This window comes from Rattus norvegicus, chromosome 4, assembly GCF_021556685.1.
Source record: "Rattus norvegicus strain SHRSP/BbbUtx chromosome 4, alternate assembly SHRSP_T2T, whole genome shotgun sequence".
NCBI lineage: Eukaryota > Metazoa > Chordata > Mammalia > Rodentia > Muridae > Rattus > Rattus norvegicus.
This window is the reverse complement of record NC_141537.1, coordinates 126,949,257-126,975,291: the sequence shown is the minus strand read 5'-3', so window position 1 is coordinate 126,975,291 and position 26,035 is coordinate 126,949,257. Positions and strand designations below refer to the sequence as shown.

The 26,035-nt window shown below is 40.6% G+C and overlaps 1 long non-coding RNA gene across 43 annotated transcripts in view; it reads right to left on the bottom strand.

The window, feature by feature from the left end:
* The window catches only part of LOC102555978 (uncharacterized), a 310,738-nt gene that overhangs the window by 39,087 nt on the left and 245,616 nt on the right, over window positions 1-26,035 (bottom strand). For 23 of the 43 annotated variants that reach the window (XR_015686869.1, XR_015686862.1, XR_015686861.1 and 20 more), the window contains one exon: window positions 21,174-21,269. This is a non-coding gene — a long non-coding RNA (uncharacterized LOC102555978). Of the gene's footprint in view, window positions 1-10,054; window positions 10,176-21,169; window positions 21,270-26,035 lie in introns of all 43 variants that reach the window. The other 20 variants (XR_015686868.1, XR_015686864.1, XR_015686870.1 and 17 more) reach the window with 2 other exon arrangements.

Genomic DNA, 26,035 nt, shown 5'->3' with positions numbered 1-26,035 from the left:
ATTTCAGAGTTGGAGACAGGTAGGGTAGAGACGGATCCTGGAGGTCATTGACTACCCAGATTAGTGGAATTGATGAACTCCAAGTTCAAGGAGAAACCCTGTGTCAAAATCTAAGGTAAAAAGCAATTGGAAAAAAAAACCTGATATTGACCTCTGACCTCTTCATACACACACACACACACACACACACACACACACACACACTAACACATACACATGCATACTTACACATGTACAGTGCACACATGAGCACATGCACATACTACACATACATACACAAAATCTTCATTTGAATTATTTGCAATAGTATGGCTCTTATACTAGAGACTAAAGTGGGATATTCTGATTGGTTGTTTTTCTTGTGTCTTTGAGAAAATAACTTAATGACTCTGAGGTTCAGTTTTCTTTTTAATTAAATAAACATATGCAAGAGGCATATAGAACAACAAATAGGCTCAGAAATGAAAACCCTCTCATCATACAAAAGCCCAAACACTAAATATATCGGACAAAGAAAGGATATTGAAAGCTTCAAGAAAGAGCAAGTCTCATATAAAGATCCATCAGAACAGCAACTGATCTTTTAATAGAGACCTGAAAGTCAGAGGGCTTCAGGGATGTTGTACAAGTTACAAAAGACCACAAATGCCAGCCTAAACTTCCTTATGCAAAACTATAAGCCATAAAAGAAAGAGAAAGGGAACCTTTCCATGACAAAAACAGGTTTGAGGAATTGATGACCACTAAGTCAAGTCTACAGTGGCTATTGGAAGAGATACTTCACTCTGAAGAGATTTATAGTTTCTATCACCTACATGGTGGCCTACAAATGTCCATAACTCCAGTTCCATGGTTCTGATGACTCTTCTGGATTTCACGGACACCATGTCTCTCTCTCTCTCTCTCTCTCTCTCTCTCTCTCTCTCTCTCTCTCTCTCACACACACACACACACACACACACACACACACACACAGAGTTCCACATAACAGCATAACAGTTCATCATCAAAAGCAGTGAGGAGAGGAATTCATATGGTAGGAACATCAAGGGAAGAACTGATGCAGAGGCCAGTGGACGACTGTCGCTTACTAAGTTGCTCATCCTGACCTGCTCACCCTGCCTCGTTAGAGAATCCAGGACCACCAGGGATGGCATCATCCCCAATGAGCTGGGTCCTCCTCCATCAATCACAGATTATAAAAATTCCTTAAAGGTTTGCCTACAAGTTGATCATATGGAGGTATTTTCTTAATTTGGCTTCCCTCTCTTGGGTGACTTTAGCATGTGTCAAGTTGACATCAAACTATCCAGCATAATGTCTTCTTCAGTTGCTTTGCTCTCTATTTTTTGAAACAATATTTCACTAAAATTGGAGTCCCACTAGACTGGCTAGCCAGTAAATCCCAGGTATCTACCTGTCTACACCTCACTCATCCCAGAACTGGGGTTCAGGTATACATAAAATAAAAGTAAATAAATATTTTTAAATGAATTTCCACAATTATAAAATGAGATCTAAAAACTCACCACAACAAAACAACAAGAATTAGCACACATTATTCAATAATAGGTCTCCAATGGTAACTGCATCATTTCCCCAATAAAGAAATACAGACCAATATTGATTAGAAAACAGGATCCATCTTTTTGTTGCCTCCAACGACCATACCTCACCATCAAAAGTGATACCACCTCAGGGTAAAAAGAGAGGGCAAAGCATTTCATGAAACTAAGAAACAAGCAGGTACAGCTATTCCAATATCCAACAAAATACATGTCAAATAACCACTAGTTAAAATGATATAGAGGATCACTTCATGCCCAGTAAAGAGAAATCTACCCACAGCATGTTTCAATCCTAAACATATACGCTCAAAACACAAATGCACCCAGTTTTATAAAAGAACTATTATATCTAAAACTACAGGTTAAACACAACATATTGATAGTGAATGACCTCAGGACTTTATTCTTACCAATGAAAAGGTCATCTGGAAAAAAACTAAACAGAAACTCTGGAGTTAAATTACACCATAAATCAAATAGATCTAACTGATATCTACAGAAATTTCCAACCAAGCTCTAAAGAATACAGGATATTCTCAGCAGGAGCCCCTGGAACTTTCTCCAAATTTAACCACATATTAGGATATAAGGCAAGTCTAAACAAATATGGGAAAGCTGAAATCATATCCTGCATTCTGTCTGAACACAATGGAATAAAGCTGGATATCAACAACAATAGCAACTACAAAGAGTACACAAACTCACAGAAACTAAGCAACATACTACCAAATGTTAATAGAGCAAAGAAAGCAATCAAGAAGGAAGTTTAAAAATTCTTAGAGTTGAATGAAAAAATATAGAAATACATATTATAATGATATATAATATGTTATATGACATAATAATATATAATAAATGTACAAATAAATAAAGAATAAATATACATATTATATAATATATAAAAGTAAATATAATATATATATAAGTAATATATAATATAATATATAAATAATATATATAAATAAATATGTACAAATATATTCCCATATATGTGGAAGTAAATTTCATCATGTAGTGAAAAACATAATAAAAGATTTTAGACAGTGAATAAAAAACCTGAAGACACCAAATAATAGAAAGACTTCTAGATTTATAGAATATCGTGAAAATGATCATCTTACCCAAAATGATCTATAGACTCAGTGCAATTTTCATCAAAATTTCAATGCATATCTTCACAGACATTGAGAAACTAATCTTAAACTTCGAATGGAAACACAAAATACCAAGGGTAGTAGTAAGGTATTTCTCTGTGGGTGAAATGGGCCAATTCAAGCCAGATTCGATGATATTAAATGCAGGTTTATTGGAAAGCTGCTCTTTCATGAGTCCACTGGCCTCAGGGACAGATGCCAGGAAAGTCACCATAGGGAGGCGGATGTGCGGAGACTGACCCCAAGGACTGAGGCCAAGGATGTAGCCATGGGAAGGGAAAGAAAGGGGAGGAGAGAGAAAGAGTCTGCACAGAGAAAGAAGAGAAGAAAGGGGGAGCAGGAGGAAAGAAAGAGGGAGCCAGAATATCTGGATGATAAATGGAAGAGACTCTGAGGGAAGGGAAGCCAAACCAAAAAAGTTCAGGGTTGGGGACAGGGTATGCCAAGTAGGGACTGAGGGATGCTGGGAAAACTTGGAGGCCAGTTCTACTTTGATATGAAAAATATGCAACTCAGTCTGAAACCAAACAGGTAGCCAAAACAATCCTTAGCAAATAATTGTTGGAGGGATCCTTACCTTAGATTTCAAGTTGTGGTTCAGAGATATAGTAATAAAATCAGCATGGTACTGGCATAAAAACAGGCTCATTGATCAACGGGATGTAATTGAGGACACATATAGAAGGCCATGCTCCTAAAGCAACCTGATTTTTGACAAAGAAACCAACAACATATAGTATAGAAAAGACATCATCTGCGACAAATAGTGCTAGTCAAACTGGACAGCCCCATGAAGAAGAATGAAACCTGCACATAACCCAACTCCAAATTCAAGGACCCCAACATAAGACCTGATACTCTGAATCAGGTAGAGGAGAATGTAGGAAATATACTTCATCCATGTTCACAGGAAAGGACTTTTGGAGCAAGACCCTCATACACGGGCATTTAGACCAACAACAAATGGAACCTCATGAACTAAAAAAGCATCCATTCAGCAAAGTATGGCAAAATGTGGGTGAAGAGGAAGCCTCCAGAATAGGAAACAAGCCCAGTATGGAGAGGAAATATGGACATGGAATCCTGACCTAGCTAAGGAAACTGCTGGCAGTGGGGCAGTTAGCTTTTTTTAGTAGCATGGCCTCTGGTAGGTTGACTGTACACCCAAGACATACATAGACTGCACAAATTGGAATTAATGGTTCTTTGAAAATTCATAGGCAAAAATGTTTGTGGATATTGATAGTGGGGGGACCCTGGAGGAACTGGGGAAGAGAGGGTAAATATGATCAAAATATATGAAATTCTCAAATGATTAATAAACACAAAAAAAGACATTAAATGGCCATAGTACCATGCTTCACAGTTTAAGTGTCTGTCAGTAAGAGGTTTACTAGTGCAATGTAGTGGTTCTCAACCTTCCTCATCTGGGACGCTTTAATACAGTCTCCTATTTTGTGGTGACCACCCCAACACTAAAATTATTTTCATTGTTACGTCATAACTGTAATTCTGCTGTTGTAATGAATCATAATATCAATATCTGTGTTTTTTGGTGGTCTTAGGTGACCACCGTGAAAGGGTCAGTTGATCCCTGAGGGGTTGAGACCCACAGGTTGAGAACCACTGCTCTAGTCCTTCCTATCTAACCATCAAAGAATAGACTACCATACAAAATGTGGAAGGCACATTCAGTTCAATTTTAAGTTTCAGATAATCAGTGAAACATATTTATAGTAAGATTTTTGTAATTTTTCTGAAAATCAAGCCTTATTTGTGTAGTTTAGGTGTGCCCCCAAAAGATCTAGTGTTAGATAGTCTGTCCCAAATCCATCTATGAGTGACATTTGGAGATGAGGCATTCGGGAAATAATTAGAATACAATCAAGTCAATAATGATGACATTAATTGTTTTACAGGAAGAGAAAGAATTCTCAAGAGAGATATATGGGTAAAGGAGTCTGTGTTGAACCTTGATGTGTAATCTGAGTTTAATCCCTGGGATCTATGTTCTGGAAAGGGAAAACCAACTCCTTCAAGCTGCCTTGTGACTTCCCCGCACTCATGTGGTGCACCCTTCCCCAAATAAACAAATTAAAGAAGAGGGAGCAGAGCTGGCCTACTTCCTCTGTCTCAGCAGGGGACACCTTCCATGGTTTTCTGGTGTAGTAAGTAGCCCCTCAGTGGATGCCAAGAAGATGCCAGAACCATGCCTAGCTTACCAGGCTCCAGGAGGCTGAGCCATTGTAAACTGCCATTCTTAGACATCAACTGGACCCAGGTCTTTTTTTATAAGAACTGAAAATGAACTAGCAATGAGTAGCTGAGGTCTGTGACATTAGTGAGTGGGAGAAGTGGTTAACACATGACACCTATTGGGCGTATTCATAGTAGTCAACAAATTAGGGGTCCCATTATCTGAAGTTCCTTATATTTATAAGAACACCCAAATATTTCCAAGCTTATTATCTCCTTCTTCTCCTCAGCTTCTGATGGGGGCAGGATTGGCATTCTTGTATCCTTGGCAGAGGGAGTAATTTAGAATCCAGGAAGAGGAAGCCACTTAGTGGCAGTCACCTTGCACAATGAGGAGGAGTGGGTATGACCCACAAGCTTGGTTCCAAAGTCTATGTTTATCTTCTGACCCATGGCACTTCCTTCCTTGTAAATATATCCTTGCATGAGAACTTCCAGCATGGCCTGATTTAGTTTTTATTAAATTAAAATCAGCATTCACATCCAAAGACAACCGGGGTGGTTCTTTGTTATAAAGAAAATAATCCCATCTATGTTGGATTTTTCATTCATATTTATCTATAAGATAATAAAAACAAATAGTCCACAAATCCTGGGGAGAGATCAGAAAAACAAGTCTCACTGTTATTTTTGTGCTATAAGAACGGTGAGCTAGAGCCATAATTGGTAGCGAATGTTCTGTAGCCTGCACTATTTCCCTGTGCTAACGGTAAAGCAAAGGCTGCTTCCCCTCTGAGTCTTTAAGACTCAGAACTATCATTGCCCCCATGTTATTACAATAGCTTAAAATTTCAGTCTCACTCCAAATGGTCCTTTGGAAGCCAATTGAATCCTTGTGCTGCGTCTCTGGATTATCACTAATAGACCATCCTCCCATCTTTGACTATCTTTCTACTTAAAAAAAAGAAAGGAAAAAGCAAAAAAAAAAAAAGAAAAAAAAGAAAGAAAAAAGAAAGTTGTTTGTGGAAAATGCTGCATTTGGAGACAGTAGATGGAAAGTGCTTTGAAAAACCAGGCAGGCATCCAAGCTGACCTCAGGCCAAAGTCTTTATGAAACCTGATGGTCTGCAGCCCACAGGTACAGGACAGTGTGGGAGGAATTGACAATGGGTGGGTGCCCTGAGAGTTTCCATCGTTCTGGAGTACCTGCTATTGAGGAAGAAGGCTGGAGGCAGGGGGATTAGCAAGAGGCAGCAACTTCATGCTTCTGCACAAGGTCTAGAGGCTCAAGTACGTGTCAGATTAACAAGGAGAACAAGTATTTAAATGTGTAGATCAAGACAAATATTCATTCAAAAAATAAGCAAAGAAAATGACAGAAATGAGGGAGGAAGGAGGAGAACGAAGGAGGGAGGAGGGAGGAGAAGAAAAGAAGAGGAGGAAGAGGAAGAGGGTGAAGGAGACTGACAGGATAGAAAACACAAACTACAATGCTTCTTTTTGAGTGGCTAGTCAAAATGATTCCACTTGTAAATACAGAATTTCAGCTGAACCCAGTGTTAGTGAAAAGGAGAAGAGTCACACTGGATTATGTACACAAGTGACTGTTAATAGCTCCAGATGGGCTTAGCACTGGGGCTTTAACGTGTCTTCCAGCCTGCTCCTACATCACTGGCATTTGCTCCCTTCCCTGTTCTTCACACTTACTAATCCTGCCCTCCAGAGCCCAGGAAATGAGAGCATCTTCCAGTAACTTCAACAGAAGGCCCACGCAAAAGAATTGTCCCCCAGGATTTCCAGACTCCCTGTCCCACCCTAAGGAAGAGCCAGCTCCATTCAGGCTGAGTAGATCGAGTGGGACTACGAACAATCTGGAGAACTGACACACTCAAGTAAGGGCTTCAGGCCAAGCAAAACCATACACTCCGGACTGGATTTTTAACCTGCCTTTTTCTAGACTTTTATTTCAGAATAACTTGCGAACATTCCGTATTATAGTATTATATTGTGATAAGATCTTAAGGCTTTATTTTGAAAGGTATTTTGAAGTAGGGAAGAGTCTAGCACCTACAGGGTCCTACACTTTAATGCCTATAGTTGCCTTTTAAGTAGATGCTGGCAGCTGGCATCAACAGTGACTGCATCTGGTCTTGCCATAGATAATGGCCCTAAAAGGAAAAATAGCCCAGGCCGGCCCAATTGAGGCTCACCTGTGCAGATGAGGCAACTTTGTCATACTATGCCCCAAGCACCTCACATACTTCTTATGAGAAATGTGGAGGGGGTAAGGTAGAGTACTGTATGCATCTGCATAGTCAGTTAGGTTCTGTAAGTCAAAGGAGGCTGTGAAGACAATTTACTTCTCTTTCCATACTTTTGAAGTTCTCATTTGAATGTATCTTCTGACACTGACTTCACTGTGACTGGAATTATTAGATGGTCAAATATGTCTTTCCTTTTCAAGAGGTCATTATAACTGGCACCTGAGACCCATGAATTACTCCTTCCTAAGGAGCATAGAGCAGGTGTGCAATAGCCACAGATGAAGAATTGAGATTGATTCAGGCACCTGAGTAATGCTTCCATGGAGACTAGACACCTCTGCCATGACTTCAGCCCAAGGGTGGGGCTCTTCCTTGTCTGCGCCAGAACCTGACCTTGCTAGATACTACGTAATCACCATTCTTTGACACTCACAGACAATGCATTCTTAAAGCTGATCCATCACAGCCTTTCTTGTGGTACAAAGTTGAGTCATGGGAACCCTGGCTCTAGGCACTGACAGTACATGGAGTGTTTGCCTTGCCAGGGTTGAGACTATACATCAGCAAGTCTCTCTGTAGAGACCCTGAGCCCAGCTCCTTCCAACAAGAAAAGGTCATATTAAGGAGGTGTTCTGTTTCCTGAAGCTATTGCCTTCTGAAACCAGGACTGGAGAGCTTTTGAAAAGAAGGTCGACATGTGGTTTTTAAGGACTGGTTTCAATTTGTGAGATGGCTTAAGATCTTGGAAAAGAACAGGCTAAGCCCTCCTGGCCTCGTCTCCCAGAAACATTTCAGGAAATTTCCTTCTGGAGGATGCTCAGCAGTGCAGAGAGCAGTGTAAGTTGCTCAGCAAGTGCGGTTTGTTGGTTTGGGAAGTTGCTTCCTTAGAACAAAAGAAAATCAAAAAGAATACATTAAATTTCCACTTCTATTAAAGAAGCGTGGTGGTGTAGCCCACTTGTCATCCACCCCAGCTCTGGGGAGGATGGAACTAGTGAACCCCTTGGAATCCCTATCCATCGGCCTAGGTACTGAGGAAGGACATCTGAGGTCATCCTCCACTCGTACATGCACTTGCACACATGTGTACATGTACTTGCACACGTGTGCACATGCACCTCACACACACATACCCAAAGAGAGAGAGAGAGAGACAGAGACAGAGACAGAAACACAGAGATAGAGACACAGAGATAGAGAGACAGAGACAGCGAGACAGAGAGACAGAGAGACAGAGAGACAGAGAGACAGAGAGAGACTTCTGACAGCAGTCTTTCTTGCCTAACTTTTCTAATCACAGTCAGACTTTTCATGATATTTCCTACCTCTCTTCTGTTCCTGAACTACTCCGGTTGTGTTCTCATCATGGGGTGTTTGCACAGTCCTCCACCCGAGATGCTATTTCTCTTGTTCCATTCTATCAAAGTAGGGTTAGCTAATATTTTTCTTCCTCTAAGATGTCATTTTGGATCACTCCGCGTGACCTCACTCTCCCCAAGTTCCTCTCTCCTCATTACAGTTGTTTTTCTCTATCGGGATGATACAATCTGACTTTAGCAGATGTAACTTCGTTAAGAAAGGAGCCCCATAGCCTTTATGCTTACATCTGTCTTCCTTTCTAAGTAATATCCTGTGCTCATCATCTCTAGGGCTCAGTTAAGATGCCATCCTCTGCCCATTGCTGAGGAAAGATGACTTTGCTATTTTACAGACAAAGTTAGAACATGACGACGTTTGGAATTTTGAAGCTCTTCTGTGGGGCAGCACTCTACACATTATGATTTTCCAAGGGTATTTCTGCTGAGCCTGAAATTTATGTGCTTGGCATTTGGTGGCATTTATGGGAATTCCTTTTGGAGTTTTACCAGCTATAGCATAATGTTGTCTCTATATGTCAAGCTAAATCAGAGCTTCTTAGAATTCATTGAACTGCTTGAATGCATTGGGCATTATTCTGTTTTCCAATTTCTGTTTCTCAAACACTATTCCAACCAGGCCTTCCTACCTGAAATAGAAAAAAGATAGAAGGGAGAGCATGCCTCCTACCCCATTATGCCACAGGCCTCTCCATCAACACTGCCTGTACTGCACAGAGACTCAAAGCACCATGGCAACCGAGACCATCATCACTGAGGTCATGCTCTCTCTCAGTGTTGTGCTAGGTAAGTTAGAAAGACTATACATAGTTTCTTCCTTTCCCCAGCAGAAGGAACTCCATTTACTATGGCTGTTGAGCATTTTAAGTAACCAACTCCTCGATCCTTAAGACAAGACATCTGAGAAGCACATTCTTCAAAGCTGTCCCGAGGACTGGTTGTCCAAAAATTTAAATTAGCTCCTTAAGGCAACTTGAGTTGGTATCTATTTCCAGCCTAGCTTCCCATTTCCTCTGCTAATGCTTCTTATACATTCACCTTCTAAATAAAACTGTTTGCATTGAATCCTTATCTCCAGGTCTGCTTTTAGTGCTGTCTAATCTTAGACAGCATTCTACAGCTAAACATGCAAAATAAACTTAGATGTGCTGAGCCAATCCCCCCAAAGTCTTCCTTCCCTGACCTTTGGCTTCTCACATGGGCTAATACGTATTGTGAAATTCCATGGCAGGACTCGTGGCAGCATTTCCTTTAGCTGTGGAATTTGAAGGGATATTACCCTTTCTAAAGGAAGCATGTGTAATTGGTGTACCTTAGAATAAGACAATTTAGCAATCACTAATCCCAAGCCAAGAAAATTCAGAAGCACATATCTGGAATCCTGGAACTCAGGAGGCAAAAGGATCTTGAATTCAGGGCCAGCTTGGACTAATAATGAGATGTTATTATAATAAAATAATGATAACGGCCACAATAAAAATAATAATGAAACCAACCACTTATCTCATTCTTGTCTCCTTTATTTGGTGTCAGCCCTCTGAGCTTCAAGTCATGGTGTTGCAATTGACACGCAGATGCAGTCTGCATATTCTCTTGGCAAAAGCGGCCTCAGGTATGCTAAAATTTGGTTCAGAAGTAACTTAAAAGATGAAAGACTCGAGACCCGGTGAGAGAGAGACCCAACCGCCTGGTCAGGTGGGCACTCCTGAGGCTGCAGAGCGGAAGAGACCACCAACTCTGCTCACCCCTGCCCACATCCCTGGCCCAAGAGGAAACTGTATAAGGCCTCTGGGCTCCCGTGGGGAAGGGCCCAGGAGCGGCAGGACCCCTGTGCCTGAGACACCGCCGGAACCTGAAAGAAACAGACCGGATAAACAGTTCTCTGCACCCAAATCCCGTGGGATGGAGAGCTAAACCTTCAGAGAGGCAGACAAGCCTGGGAAACCAGAAGTGACTGCTCCCTGCACACACATCTCGGACGCCAGAGGAAAAAGCCAAAGACCATCTGGAACCCTGGTGCACTGAAGTTCCCGGAAGGGGCGGCACAGGTCTTCCTGGTTGCTGCCGCTGCAGAGAGCCCGTGGGCATCACCCCACGAGCGAACCTGAGCCTCGGGACCACAGGTAAGACCAAATTTTCTGCTGCAAGAAAGCTGCCTGGTGAACTCAAGACACAGGCCCACAGGAACAGCTGAAGACCTGTAGAGAGGAAAAACTACACGCCAGAAAGCAGAACACTCTGTCCCCATAACTGACTGAAAGAGAGGAAAACAGGTCTACAGCACTCCTGTCACACAGGCTTATAGGACAGTCTAGCCACTGTCAGAAATAGCAGAACAAAGTAACACTAGAGATAATCTGATGGCGAGAGGCAAGCGCAGGAACCCAAGCAACAGAAACCAAGACTACATGCCATCATCGGAGCCCAATTCTCCCACCAAAACGAACATGGAATATCCAAACACACCAGAAAAGCAAGATCTAGTTACAAAATCATATTTGATCATGATGCTGGAGGACTTCAAGAAAGACATGAACACACTTAGGGAAGCACAGGAAAACATTAATAAACAAGTAAAAGCCTACAGAGAGGAATCGCAAAAATCCCTGAAAGAATTCCAGGAAAACACAATCAAACAGTTGAAGGAATTAAAAATGGAAATAGAAGCAATCAAGAAAGAACACATGGAAACAACCCTGGATATAGAAAACCAAAAGAAGAGACAAGGAGCTGTAGATACAAGCCTCACCAACAGAATTCAAGAGATGGAAGAGAGAATCTCAGGAGCAGAAGATTCCATAGAAATCATTGACTCAACTGTCAAAGATAATGTAAAGCGGAAAAAGCTACTGGTCCAAAACATACAGGAAATCCAGGACTCAATGAGAAGATCAAACCTAAGGATAATAGGTATAGAAGAGAGTGAAGACTACCAGCTCAAAGGACCAGTAAATATCTTCAACAAAATCATAGAAGAAAACTTCCCTAACCTAAAAAAAGAGATACCCATAGACATACAAGAAGCCTACAGAACTCCAAATAGATTGGACCAGAAAAGAAACACCTCCCGTCACATAATTGTCAAAACACCAAACGCACAAAATAAAGAAAGAATATTAAAAGCAGTAAGGGAAAAAGGTCAAGTAACATATAAAGGGAGACCTATCAGAATCACACCAGACTTCTCGCCAGAAACTATGAAGGCCAGAAGATCCTGGACTGATGTCATACAGACCCTAAGAGAACACAAATGCCAGCCCAGGTTACTGTATCCAGCAAAACTCTCAATTAACATTGATGGAGAAACCAAGATATTCCATGACAAAACCAAATTTACACAATATCTTTCTACAAATCCAGCACTACAAAGGATAATAAATGGTAAAGCCCAACATAAGGAGGCAAGCTATACCCTAGAAGAAGCAAGAAACTAATCGTCTTGGCAACAAAACAAAGAGAATGAAAGCACACAAACATAACCTCACATCCAAATATGAATATAAAGGGAAGCAATAATCACTATTCCTTAATATCTCTCAATATCAATGGCCTCAACTCCCCAATAAAAAGACATAGATTAACAAACTGGATACGCAATGAGGACCCTGCATTCTGCTGCCTACAGGAAACACACCTCAGAGACAAAGACAGACACTACCTCAGAGTGAAGGGCTGGAAAACAACTTTCCAAGCAAATGGTCAGAAGAAGCAAGCTGGAGTAGCCATTCTAATATCAAATAAAATCAATTTCCAACTAAAAGTCATCAAAAAAGATAAGGAAGGACACTTCATATTCATCAAAGGAAAAATCCACCAAGATGAACTCTCAATCCTAAATATCTATGCCCCAAATACAAGGGCACCTACATACGTAAAAGAAACCTTACTAAAGCTCAAAACACACATTGCACCTCACACAATAATAGTGGGAGACTTCAACACCCCACTCTCATCAATGGACAGATCATGGAAACAGAAATTAAACAGTGATGTTGACAGACTAAGAGAAGTCATGAGCCAAATGGACTTAACGGATATTTATAGAACATTCTATCCTAAAGCAAAAGGATATACCTTCTTCTCAGCTCCTCATGGTACTTTCTCCAAAATTGACCATATAATTGGTCAAAAAACGGGCCTCAACAGGTACAGAAAGATAGAGATAATCCCATGCATGCTATCGGACCACCACGGCCTAAAACTGGTCTTCAATAACAATAAGGGAAGAATGCCCACATATACGTGGAAATTGAACAATGCTCTACTCAATGATAACCTGGTCAAGGAAGAAATAAAGAAAGAAATTAAAAACTTTTTAGAATTTAATGAAAATGAAGATACAACATACCCAAACTTATGGGACACAATGAAAGCTGTGCTAAGAGGAAAACTCATAGCGCTGAGTGCCTGCAGAAAGAAACAGGAAAGAGCATATGTCAGCAGCTTGACAGCACACCTAAAAGCTCTAGAACAAAAAGAAGCAAATACACCCAGGAGGAGTAGAAGGCAGGAAATAATCAAACTCAGAGCTGAAATCAACCAAGTAGAAACAAAAAGGACCATAGAAAGAATCAACAGAACCAAAAGTTGGTTCTTTGAGAAAATCAACAAGATAGATAAACCCTTAGCCAGACTAACGAGAGGACACAGAGAGTGCGTCCAAATTAACAAAATTAGAAATGAAAAGGGAGACATAACTACAGATTCAGAGGAAATTCAAAAAATCATCAGATCTTACTATAAAAACCTATATTCAACAAAATTTGAAAATCTTCAGGAAATGGACAATTTCCTAGACAGATACCAGGTATCGAAGTAAAATCAGGAACAGATAAACCAGTTAAACAACCCCATAACTCCTAAGGAAATAGAAGTAGTCATTAAAGGTCTTCCAACCAAAAAGAGCCCAGGTCCAGACGGGTTTAGTGCAGAATTCTATCAAACCTTCATAGAAGACCTCATACCAATATTATCCAAACTATTCCACAAAATTGAAACAGATGGAGCACTACCGAATTCCTTCTATGAAGCCACAATTACTCTTATACCTAAACCACACAAAGACACAACAAAGAAAGAGAACTTCAGACCAATTTCCCTTATGAATATCGACGCAAAAATACTCAATAAAATTCTGGCAAACCGAATTCAAGAGCACATCAAAACAATCATCCACCATGATCAAGTAGGCTTCATCCCAGGCATGCAGGGATGGTTTAATATACGGAAAACCATCAACGTGATCCATCATATAAACAAACTGAAAGAACAAAACCACATGATCATTTCATTAGATGCTGAGAAAGCATTTGACAAAATACAACACCCCTTCATGATAAAAGTCCTGGAAAGAATAGGAATTCAAGGCCCATACCTAAACATAGTAAAAGCCATATACAGCAAACCAGTTGCTAACATTAAACTAAATGGAGAGAAACTCGAAGCAATCCCACTAAAATCAGGGACTAGACAAGGCTGCCCACTCTCTCCCTACTTATTCAATATAGTTCTTGAAGTTCTAGCCAGAGCAATCAGACAACAAAAGGAGATCACGGGGATACAGATCGGAAAAGAAGAAGTCAAAATATCACTATTTGCAGATGACATGATAGTATATTTAAGTGATCCCAAAAGTTCCACCAGAGAACTACTAAAGCTGATAAACAACTTCAGCAAAGTGGCTGGGTATAAAATTAACTCAAATAAATCAGTTGCCTTCCTCTATACAAAAGAGAAACAAGCCGAGAAAGAAATTAGGGAAACGACACCCTTCATAATAGACCCAAATAATATAAAGTACCTCGGTGTGACTTTAACCAAGCAAGTAAAAGATCTGTACAATAAGAACTTCAAGACACTGAGGAAAGAAATTGAAGAAGACCTCAGAAGATGGAAAGATCTCCCATGCTCATGGATTGGCAGGATTAATATAGTAAAAATGGCCATTTTACCAAAAGCAATCTACAGATTCAATGCAATCCCCATCAAAATTCCAATCCAATTCTTCAAAGAGTTAGACAGAACAATTTGCAAATTCATCTGGAATAACAAAAAACCCAGGATAGCTAAAGCTATCCTCAACAATAAAAGGACTTCAGGGGGAATCACTATCCCTGAACTCAAGCAGTATTACAGAGCAATAGTGATAAAAACTGCATGGTATTGGTACAGAGACAGACAGATAGACCAATGGAATAGAATTGAAGACCCAGAAATGAACCCACACACCTATGGTCACTTGATTTTTGACAAAGGAGCCAAAACCATCCAATGGAAAAAAGATAGCATTTTCAGCAAATGGTGCTGGTTCAACTGGAGGGCAACATGTAGAAGAATGCAGATCGATCCATGCTTATCACCCTGTACAAAGCTTAAGTCCAAGTGGATCAAGGACCTCCACATCTAACCAGACACACTCAAACTAATAGAAGAAAAACTAGGGAAGCATCTGGAACACATGGGCACTGGAAAAAATTTCCTGAACAAAACACCAATGGCTTATGCTCTAAGATCAAGAATCGACAAATGGGATCTCATAAAACTGCAAAGCTTCTGTAAGGCAAAGGACACGGTGGTTAGGACAAAACGGCAACCAACAGATTGGGAAAAGATCTTTACCAATCCTACAACAGATAGAGGCCTTATATCCAAAATATACAAAGAACTCAAGAAGTTAGACCGCAGGGAAACAAATAACCCTATTAAAAAATGGGGTTCAGAGCTAAACAAAGAATTCACAGCTGAGGAATGCCGAATGGCTGAGAAACACCTAAAGAAATGTTCAACATCTTTAGTCATAAGGGAAATGCAAATCAAAACAACCCTGAGATTTCACCTCACACCAGTGAGAATGGCTAAGATCAAAAACTCAGGTGACAGCAGATGCTGGCGAGGATGTGGAGAAAGAGGAACACTCCTCCATTGTTGGTGGGATTGCAGACTGGTAAAACCATTCTGGAAATCAGTCTGGAGGTTCCTCAGAAAATTGGACATTGAACTGCCTGAGGATCCAGCTATACCTCTCTTGGGCATATACCCAAAAGATGCCTCAACATATAAAAGAGACACGTGCTCCACTATGTTCATCGCAGCCTTATTTATAATAGCCAGAAAATGGAAAGAACCGAGATGCCCTTCAACAGAGGAATGGATACAGAAAATGTGGTACATCTACACAATGGAATATTACTCAGCTATCAAAAACAACGAGTCTATGAAATTCGTAGGCAAATGGTTGGAACTGGAAAATATCATCCTGAGTGAGCTAACCCAATCACAGAAAGACATACATGGTATGCACTCATTGATAAGTGGCTATTAGCCCAAATGCTTGAATTACCCTAGATCCCTAGAACAAACGAAACTCAAGACGGATGATCAAAATGTGAATGCTTCACTCCTTCTTTAAATGAGGAAAAAGAATACCCTTGGCTGGGAAGGGAGAGGCAAAGATTAAAACAGAGACTGAAGGAACACCCATTCAGAGCCTGCCCCACAGGTGGCCCATACATATACAGCCACCCAATTAGACAAGATGGATGAAGCAAAGAAGTGCAGACCGACAGGAGCCGGATGTAGATCGCTCCTGAGAGACACAGCCAGAATACAGCAAATACAGAGGCGAATGCCAGCAGCAAACCACTGAGCTGAGAATAGGTCCCCCGTTGAAGGAATCAGAGAAAGAACTGGAAGAGCTTGAAGGGGCTCGAGACCCCAAAAGTACAACAATGTCAAGCAACCAGAGCTTCCAGGGACTAAGCCACTACCTAAAGACTATATATGGACTGACCCTGGACTCTGACCCCAAAGGTAGCAATGAATATCCTAGTAAGAGCACCAGTGGAAGGGGAAGCCCTGGGTCCTGCTAAGACTGAACCCCCAGTGAACTAGACTATGGGGGGAGGGCGGCAATGGGGGGAGGGTTGGGAGGGGAACACCCATAAGGAAGGGGAGGGGGGAGGGGGATTTGCCCGGAAACCGGGAAAGGGAATAACACTTGAAATGTATATAAGAAATACTCAAGTTAATAATAATAAAAAAAAAAAAAAGATGAAAGACTCTTCCGGAGTCCACCTTTTCTCCAAGCAAGTCTCATAGTGTAGTTGAATGGCTACTATCATCCTTCGTTCTTTACCTTTGCAGGGCTGAACACTGCAAGGTTAGAAATGAGCTTAGAGGGGTTAGGGATGTAGCTCAGTGGTAGAGCGCTTGCTTAGAGCAGCTGGCATATGGCTGGTTCAAACACTGAGGATGGTAAGGCACTCACCAGTCAACCCTTAACACTGTGGAATGTGAAATGGATACATGCAGGGCCTCATGGAATCTCAGTCAAGGACAGAGAGGCGAATGTAGGAGATGCAAAAGTTATCAGTCTACACCCTGAGAAGCAACAAACGAAAGTGTACGTTGTCAAGAGAGCATGCATCAGGAGTATTAGCCGAGAAGCAGGGGTGTTTCCTGGAGATGTGAAGGGTGAGGTAGGGAGCCCCAAGCCTGAGTGTAGAAAGAAGCAAGACTTTAGGGGACTAGTTTTAAGTGTCTGGAGAAGGGAAAGATGCAGTGGTGAGAATGGACATGGGCCAGGTCAAGGTCATGTACTAGCTTTGTGGACTCAGCTCCCACATTGATACTGCTCTGAAAAGCGGGAAGGAGTAGCAACAGCTGTGTGAAGTTTGTAAGGATTACTCAAAATTAACATCTGTAAAGCCCTTTGCAAACATCTTGATATGAAGCAGGTTCTTGGTAAATGTTGTCACTTTAATTTGCTCAGAAGCCAGTATACTTTTTTTTTATTAACTTGAGTGTTTCTTATTTGCATTTCGAGTGTTATGCCAGTATACTTTTTTTTTGGTTCTTTTTTTTGGAGCTGGGGACCGAACCCAGGGCCTTGTGCTTCCTAGGTAAGTGCTCTACCACTGAGCTAAATCCCCAGCCCCCAGTATACTTTCTTTAAGGGGAACCCAAGTTGGGTCTTTCTGGTGGATCCTTTGTTATTAAAAGTACTGATATATATTCCAGGTTGACTTTATTGACCATATCTCATACAGATTCTATGAAATTTAAGTGGCCTCTGTATATAATTATTTTGACTGTACCTAGGAATCAAACATGTAAGAAAAATGGTTATAATATTTTTGGTAGAAAATTTGCTCTATAGGATTTTACTTATCATTATGATAATTTGATTTTTGAAATAGGTAGGTTTTATTTTAATTAAAGTGGTAAAAATGTCATTGCTACACAATAAAATTCTAGGTGACTTAATGCTGTATTTATAACTATTCTCCCAAAGGTAAAAAACCTGCTAGAGTTCTAGGTATTCTTCCTGGCCCAATATTCAGGAGTTACTCATTTCCCCAGTTCTGGAAAAGAAAACCATGTGTGTATGCAGGACTCACGTCCTACCAGGAATTGACTTAAAAGACTATGAAGCAAACTTGAGAAAGAATCCAGCCAATGTTGACGCTCCCCTTTAAAAAGGAAGGGGTACTTCCTGCTTTTAAGGGAACTCAATAGGAAGTATAGGAGTGGCGCACTTCCAGGCAAACTCCTCACTGCTCAGAGTATGTGTATGCGTGCCCAAGAGCAGCCACACACAGCTACAGTACATGTATGTGCGCGTGCATGTGCACACACACGCATGCACACACGCACACACACACGCACACACACGCACACACACACGCACACACACACACACACACACATGCACGCACACACACACACCAGCAGCAGCAGCAGCAGCAGCAGCAGCAGCAGCTACATGAACTTTATTTCTTTACTTAGACTCAAAGGCTTAAGGCATTTTTCTATATACATTAGAACCAGAACTGGACTGGAGTAAGACCTTAGAATTAGCAGGGAAATCACTCATGGGTATTTGTTTTTGACCCAGAGAGAAGGCATTTTCACTAAGGTCCTTATTCATCTTTTGCAAGGCAGGAACCATAAACATACGACTGGCTGTGGGGTCGAGTTCACCAAAAGCGTGGCTCGGGCTTCACGAGAACCAAATTGGGATTTGAATGTTCCTCTTTAAGCATGCATTCTCTCCCCCATCTCCCCATCCTCCCTCGTGTGTGTGTGTGTGTGTGTGTGTGTGTGTGTGTGTGTGTGGTGTGTGTGTGTGTGTGTGTGTGTGTGTGTGTGTAAATGTGGACATACGTCACAAAATATGAAGGGAGATTGTAGGACCTCAGCATTCTGAGATCGCAGCCATGTGTTGATGTGTCCAGCTTTACATGCATTCTGAGGATCTGAATTCAGTTCCTCATGTTTGCATGGTAAGTGCTGTACCCGCTAAGCAGTATCTTGACCCTTACCCATCTATCTCTTTGATGTTTTTATTTGTTTGTTTTGTTTTGCTTTGCTTTTTTTTTTTTTTTTTTTTTTTTTTTTTTTTTTTTTTTTTTTTTACTATACAGATACTTTGTCAGATCACAGTGTGTCTCCGGCTGATAAATTCCATGAGCTGGAAAGTGTTTGGTGAAAAACTGCTGCGGTATTGAGTCCTAGTGCTGATGCTGCATGGGGAGCTTTTATGTGGATTAGGCTCCAGCCAGAAAGAAGAAGGGAAAAAGAAAAAGAAAAATGAAAACAAAACAAGCCTGTCTCTTGCCAGATTCAGTCCTCCCTCTCTTCTCAGAAAACTGAGGCTACCCAGCCTTCGTTTCCCAAGAGGTACTTGGAGCATCCTAGAGCATGTCAGGGGATGATCACTTATTAAATGTCTACTGTGTTTCATATACTCCAAAGGCATGTTCAGAGAAGAGAAGTTAGCCGCTTCTCTAGCAGGCAGACTTTTTGGCAAACGTTTCCGAGGTAAATGGGGATTTATTTGAAGCTTAAGACAGAGGATGTGGGTTCCAGACGGTACTCGTGTGACTATGAACTTTTAAGTAAAACAGGGCTGACCTCATAGTGTAAGGAGCACGTTTTTGCAAATTATTAGACCATCCGTCACTGGAGGACATTTGAATAATGCCTTCCAGAGGAAATCGGAGGAGGTTACGTGCCTGTTTTTGAAGGTGTTATTTCTGAAAGAATTTGCTCACGAGGTACTTCATGGATTCAGAGGGTCGGCCCTCAGGGTATCTGAAAGGTGTGCTGAAAGCCTTAGAGCCTCAGGAGTCCCTACCACAGCCACGAGCAATCACCGCCTTCAAACAATAAATAAGCAGAAGACCATTGCTATGTGTTGGTGTGGAAGCATGTTCACAGCGGATAGTGCAGTGCTCAGGCCCGGCCTGAAACGCTGGTATTCTCAGACTTGCTGGTGTTCTATTGGAAGAGGCAGGAGGCAGGAGGGAGAGAGAGAGAGAGAGAGAGAGAGAGAGAGAGAGAGAGAGAGAGAGAGAGAGAGAGAGAGAGAGAGAGAGAGAGAGAGGAAGATAGAAGGTACATGCTGAGGACTTTAACATCAGCCATCATGTCTCTTAGACCCGGTTTTTACTCAAAAGAATCATCTTCCCTGGGCTCCTCCTGAGATACTGTCTTCTTCCTTTCTTTCCAGGTGATTCTTTTTCCCTGTTCAATATTGCCTCGGGCAAATCTCATTCACACAGGCAAGATGTCAGTTGATTCTCTAGATGACCATCCCATTGTGGCCACATGATCACATTGCTGTCTTTCACTAGGCTGTGAGTAATCTGTTAGTGTTAATCATCTCTGTCCTGTTACACAGGATAATGCCTGAAGCAGCTGTAGTGGAAAATGAGTTAGAAAATGAAGGAGATTTGTCTAAGAAACTAATGTTGTTCTCATTCATTAGTAAGCATGTGTGTATGAGTGTGTGTGTGTGTGTGTGTGTGTGTGTGTGATGTTTTCAAAGAAGAACAATGAGATATAGGTAATAATTACCTGAGAATGTTTTGAAATAAAATTCAAACATTACCTGGCATAGTTGTTAAAACTCAATATTGGGAAGTGGTAGTATTAATCTAGGCGTACTATGAAATTGCAAGTATATTTTATGAATCTTTTTCCTTTGCTTTTCTATTTATTTATTAATATCATTCATATTTTCTATTTATTCATTATTAGGAGCAGGGACACATACATGTGAAGGTCAGGGAAAAACTTCGGACTACATTTTTTTCCTTTTGGGAGAAAGATTGCTTGGCTTCAAGGCTCTTTTTACAAAAGCTCGCTCTTTTGGAAAGAGAGTGAATTTTCTTGCCAGCTTCTTACATGCATTTTTATGAACAACCATTGTAGTGGTTCAAAGTTTAGTTTCATGGGTCAGAATAGTTGGGTTGGGTCCTGTGACCTTGTCCACATAATTTGTGCTGCCCCCAAGTTTCAACATCATCACTATAAATTGGGGATATCTTTTATCTCATGGAACTTAGTATTTTGGCTAAATCACAGTAAGCAAACTGCCTAGCTTAGCACATGGCACAGAGATAGCTCTCAATGAATATTGCCTATTTTTATTATCAAGAAACAGTCTGTGTTTCATTTGGGATTTAAATGAAAATACATAGTTTTGTTCAATTCAACAAAACTTCTCACTGGTGCTCATTGTGTTGGTGTCTTAGGGTTTTAACACTGTGAACAGACACTATGACCAAGACAACTCTTATAAAGGACAACATTTAATTAGGACTTACTTACAGGTTCAGAGGTTCAGTCCAGTATCGTCAAGGTAGGAGGCATGGCAGTGTCTAGGCAGACATAGTGCAGGAGGAGCTGAGAGTTCTACATCTTCATCTAAAGGTAGACAGAGACAAGAAATGAGTAGCTTCCAGGCAGGAAGGAAGAGGGTCTCCAAGACCACCCCTACAGTGATACAATAAGACCAAACCTACTCCACCAAGACCACACCTCCTAATAGTGCCACTCTCTGGGCCAAGCATATTCAAACCACCACAGTTGTGTAGTGTGCCTTGCACAGGATGCTCAACTTATGTTGATACATGGTCTTCTCATTAAAGTCTCAAAATTTATCATGAAAACCAAAGCAGAGACAAGTAATTAAAACATGGTATCCATGCCCTCTTTGTAAGGCCATAAACAAGGTATTGCAACAGACATGTCAAACATATCTTGTTAATTATGTTGAGACTGGCTGCTTTGACATGCTGTTGTGAAGAGAGCTATGATCATTTAATAATTTCTGTTGGATATAAAAGTCAGGAAACTTAAGGGGTCTGGTATCATACATAGATCAGTTAAGAAAGGGAAAACAGGAAAGACATCTGAGAGGGATGGGCATTTCCACTCTATGCTAGTTTATACTCTTGGGGTGAATCAAAGAATGGTAAAGAGATAATTAAGGCACAATGAAGTTAATTGGAGCAGTGATTCTTGAATTGGACAGCTCCAAACCAGAAGTGGCTCAGGAGTTCCTAGAAGGGAATAGCAAGTGTGTCTTCAGTAGGACAAACACAGAAGAAAAACAGAGAAAATCTTTGGTTACAGTCATATAGCTGTTGTCATTGGTCTACCTCATTGGGAAGTCCCCACTTATATAATTTTGAGTTTGGTTGTCACTTCAGATTGGTTGAGCCTAAACTTTGTTTCTGTTTTTCTTATAAGCGTTTGTAAGAAATAGATCATGTTAAGTTTTACTTCTTCTTGCACAAGTAAGCAAGGTCGTTGCCAGGAGTGTAACTCCATGGTAGAGCTCATGCTTAGAATGTTCAAAGCTCTAGGATCACTCCAACAAAAACAGCAATAGAGCCAACACCAAAGTTAAGCAAGTTTGAACCTAACGTGCTTTGTCTGCCCAAAACAGTCTTCAGGCCTTGTTTACATTTGAATTTACTTTAACAGGGATCAGATTAAAAACTATTCAAGGTTTGATTGCTTGTTTGTTTTCTTGATTGAGCCAGATAAGTAGAGCTAGGTAGGTAGGCCCTGCTATGTTATCCGTACATATTTTAAACTCATGGGACTCAAGAAAATTCCCCTGCATCAGCCTTCTGATTAACTGGAGATATAGGAGTGTGTTATTATGCTCATTTGTGGGTTCAAATTGGTCCTTGCTGCCTTTGCTTTGTACAAGTTACTAAGTATTTCTGAACCTCATTGGTCACCAAGGTAAGTATTTCTGAACCTCATTGGACACCAAGGTAACACAGATGATTATTGTGTGGATTACATGCAAATACTTGGCAATGGCCTTGGCACTCAAAAGGTGCTTAAGAAACTATTAATCATTGTTACGGTGATCTAGGACTTCCTAAACCACTTTGGAATCATGATGTCGCCCCTTAATTTTCTGCTTGCTTGAGTCAAAGACTCAACCCTATTTGAAATTCAAAAAAGGGCTCAATTTTTATCTCATCAAAACCACAGCTCCCTCTTTTGTCATGGTCTTCAGTTGCCTCCCAGAAATTGAAAACGTTATTGCTGAAGACACCACACACATTGGAAGGAGAACTTGAAGACGGAACTGATGGTTGTTCCACTGGGGATTAGCAGAAGGAGCTGTATAAGCTGCCAAGGGAGAAAAGTCTTACTCCGCTGTGACTTCCACGAAACCTAATGATCAGAATGACAAGATACCACCAAGATGTGATAGTGCCACTTACATCCTCAGGTAACATCATCTAATGCCTGTTCAGTAGGATGGAATCCCTATCTAGCACTATAAATCTAGCCACTACCCTTGGCTGGTGAGGATATGAACCCTGGAGGAGAACCACTACTACCACTTTCTAAGAAACTATAATTTATAACTCTATTCTAAATACTTATATCCAGAGAGTAGTGCAGCATCAAAGAGATGTAGCAGACAGAAACCATTACAGAAAGACACAACTGGTTAAAATACAAGAGAAGAACTGACTACAGTAAGAGTGTTACAATTATTTCATTGAGGTTACAAGAGACATGAGAAGTCAAACTTCAAATAGCTAGCACTGCCTTGTTCCTCACAAGCTTTCTGTCACATGGCTATTCCTTCTAAACATGATAGGTAAGAGAACCAACTCATGCATTTGGCATACCTGTCAATCAGTTAGAAATAATTCATTTTCTGTGTCAAGCGAGAACCTTATGTTATATAGCTGCACAAATAGCTCCCAACTTAGGATGATCTGAGTAACTCCTTTTTTCAGCTTTATGTTGGTGTCCAAGCTTTGCACGCTCAGTAAAATCCTTACTTTGATGTACTCTTTTTGATCACATATAGGACTGTTGTCTTTTTCTTTGAGTCTGGACAGTGACAGCGAGTCGTGACTCCCAGGCAGTCCCATGATACAACTGAGATTTTGGACATTGTGTTTGATGTTTTTGTGCCCCATAATTTCTGAAAGATGCTGACGTGCATGAAAGTGAACTGTTTATGATTAAGTAGGTTTTGGGTTAAGTGGTGTTGGCAAGTGTGCAAGACACAGCTTATTTAAGACATAGTGGACTAACCATTGACAGTCAGTAATTTAGAAGTATCAAATTAGTTTTCCCTTTATGGAATGTGCAGCTTCTGATGGGCTTACTGTAGGGTGCAGTCCTTTTGAAAATCAAGAGTATTTGTCTGTCAAGAAAAATCAAGAGTGTAGATCCTGCTCCCTTACCGCATGCTTAATTCTAGGAAGGTTTGAGATGATTAAATCTTACACACTTGGATACAATTCCTCAACACACTTTTGTTGTCTTCTAAAAGTTAAATATGACAGCTATAGAGATGGCTCAGCCTATGAAGTACTTGCACTCAACCCTGAGGACATGAGTCCAATCTTTACCCAGGTATGGTGACCCGTGGTACTTGTAATCCAGGCACTAAGGAAGTAAAAAAAAAAGCAAATTCTTGACAAACAGCCTATCTTACTCAGTGAGCTCTAAGTTAACTAGAAATCATATCTCGACAAAACGGGCTGTGACTCTGGGAGAGCACCTGAGGTTGTCCTCTGCCCTTTACATGCATAGGCATACACATATGCACCCATACCCCAAACACACCACACACACACACACACACACACACACACACACACACACACACGACACCCATGCTCCGTGGATGCTCCACAAGGTGCATGTGTAGTTTTAACATTTCGAAAATCCAAACATTCTCAAAGTTTTGTCATTTTAAGGGCTCAACAGTGTGTTTGTGCAGCTCTCACTATATTTGCTGAGTACATTCAGATTTTCATAACTGAAATTTCATAACTGAAATTGATTGGTTCAGAGCATACCTAAGATGACGTCCATATTCTGAACATGTGAGTATCTAGCAAAATTCTGATAAGTAGTCACCTTGTCAGTCATGGCTATAAAAGCAAACAATCAGCTGACTGAAATCATTCAGGGCAGCACATCCCACTAGGCAAATGTCTACTTTACCAGTGCCAGTAAGTCTTACATTTAGATTTTTTTTTTAGCTGTTAAATTATTGTGCAACTGTTTGGGGAATTTACTCTATCCTTATCAGGACATTATCAGCTCTCTGTCTGTGAACATACTGTTTCCTAAATCATGACTGGCACTATGATTTAGATGTGTATATCATTTCCTTTTTGGTAAAATGGACAATAGGAACTTAATTAGGAAATTAGTTTACCCACTGGGAATAGACATACTTCTCTGTAATACACTCTTCGTCCCTTAAAAGCTTTTGTCTGTCATAAAAGGAAGCTTGGGACATTGTATGATCATTAGAGTTTCTATGCAAATATAAACCTCAGATGCCTTGTCGTGTTCTTTATAGAACAAAAAATGAAACTAAAATAAAATAAAAGTCTGAAAATAGATCTATACCATTAATATATCCATCCAAGAGCTGTCTATACCATTCTTGGGTATATACCCCAACACAAAGAACTTATATCTTACTGCACGATATCTTGTCATCTATGTTCATAGCTTATATATCTGTAATAGGCAGAAATTGGAAACAGACTAGATTTCCATTAACTGATGAATGAAAAATGGAAATGTGGTACATTTACACAATAGAATATTGTTTAACTGTTAAGAAAAATGAAATTATGAAATTTTCAGGTAAATGGATGGATCTGGAAACAATCATCCTGAGTGAGGACCCAGACCCAGGAAGACAAATGGTGCGTGTTTTCTTTCATATGTGGATGGTAGCTTTTGTGCTTTTTATGTTTTACTGAGAACACCCACAGTATTTAGCTAGTAAAGGACCAAGGGAGAGGAGGGATCTTCCAAGGAGGAGGAAATAAAATCTAGTGTTATAAAGAGAGAAGAGGGAAGTTAGAGTAGGAGAATGGAATGGGGGGGAGGAAAAATGAAACTCTAAAAACCTTCTTAAAAAGGCACAGGAAAAACTACTATTGTAGGAACTTCCTAAAATCCATACATATACAAAAAGAGTTTAAATGGAATAATCATATAACAAGAAGTCAATACCCCAACTAAATACTATTTGCTACCAATTAAATTCCTCAGTTCCAGGAATGGCCATCTTTTTAACATATTGGCCAATGGGTTTCCAAAGGCATCCTGCCACCAAGTATCACAGGCTGTGGCCAGTGCTATTGGTTGCCTTCCCAAATTTGACACTA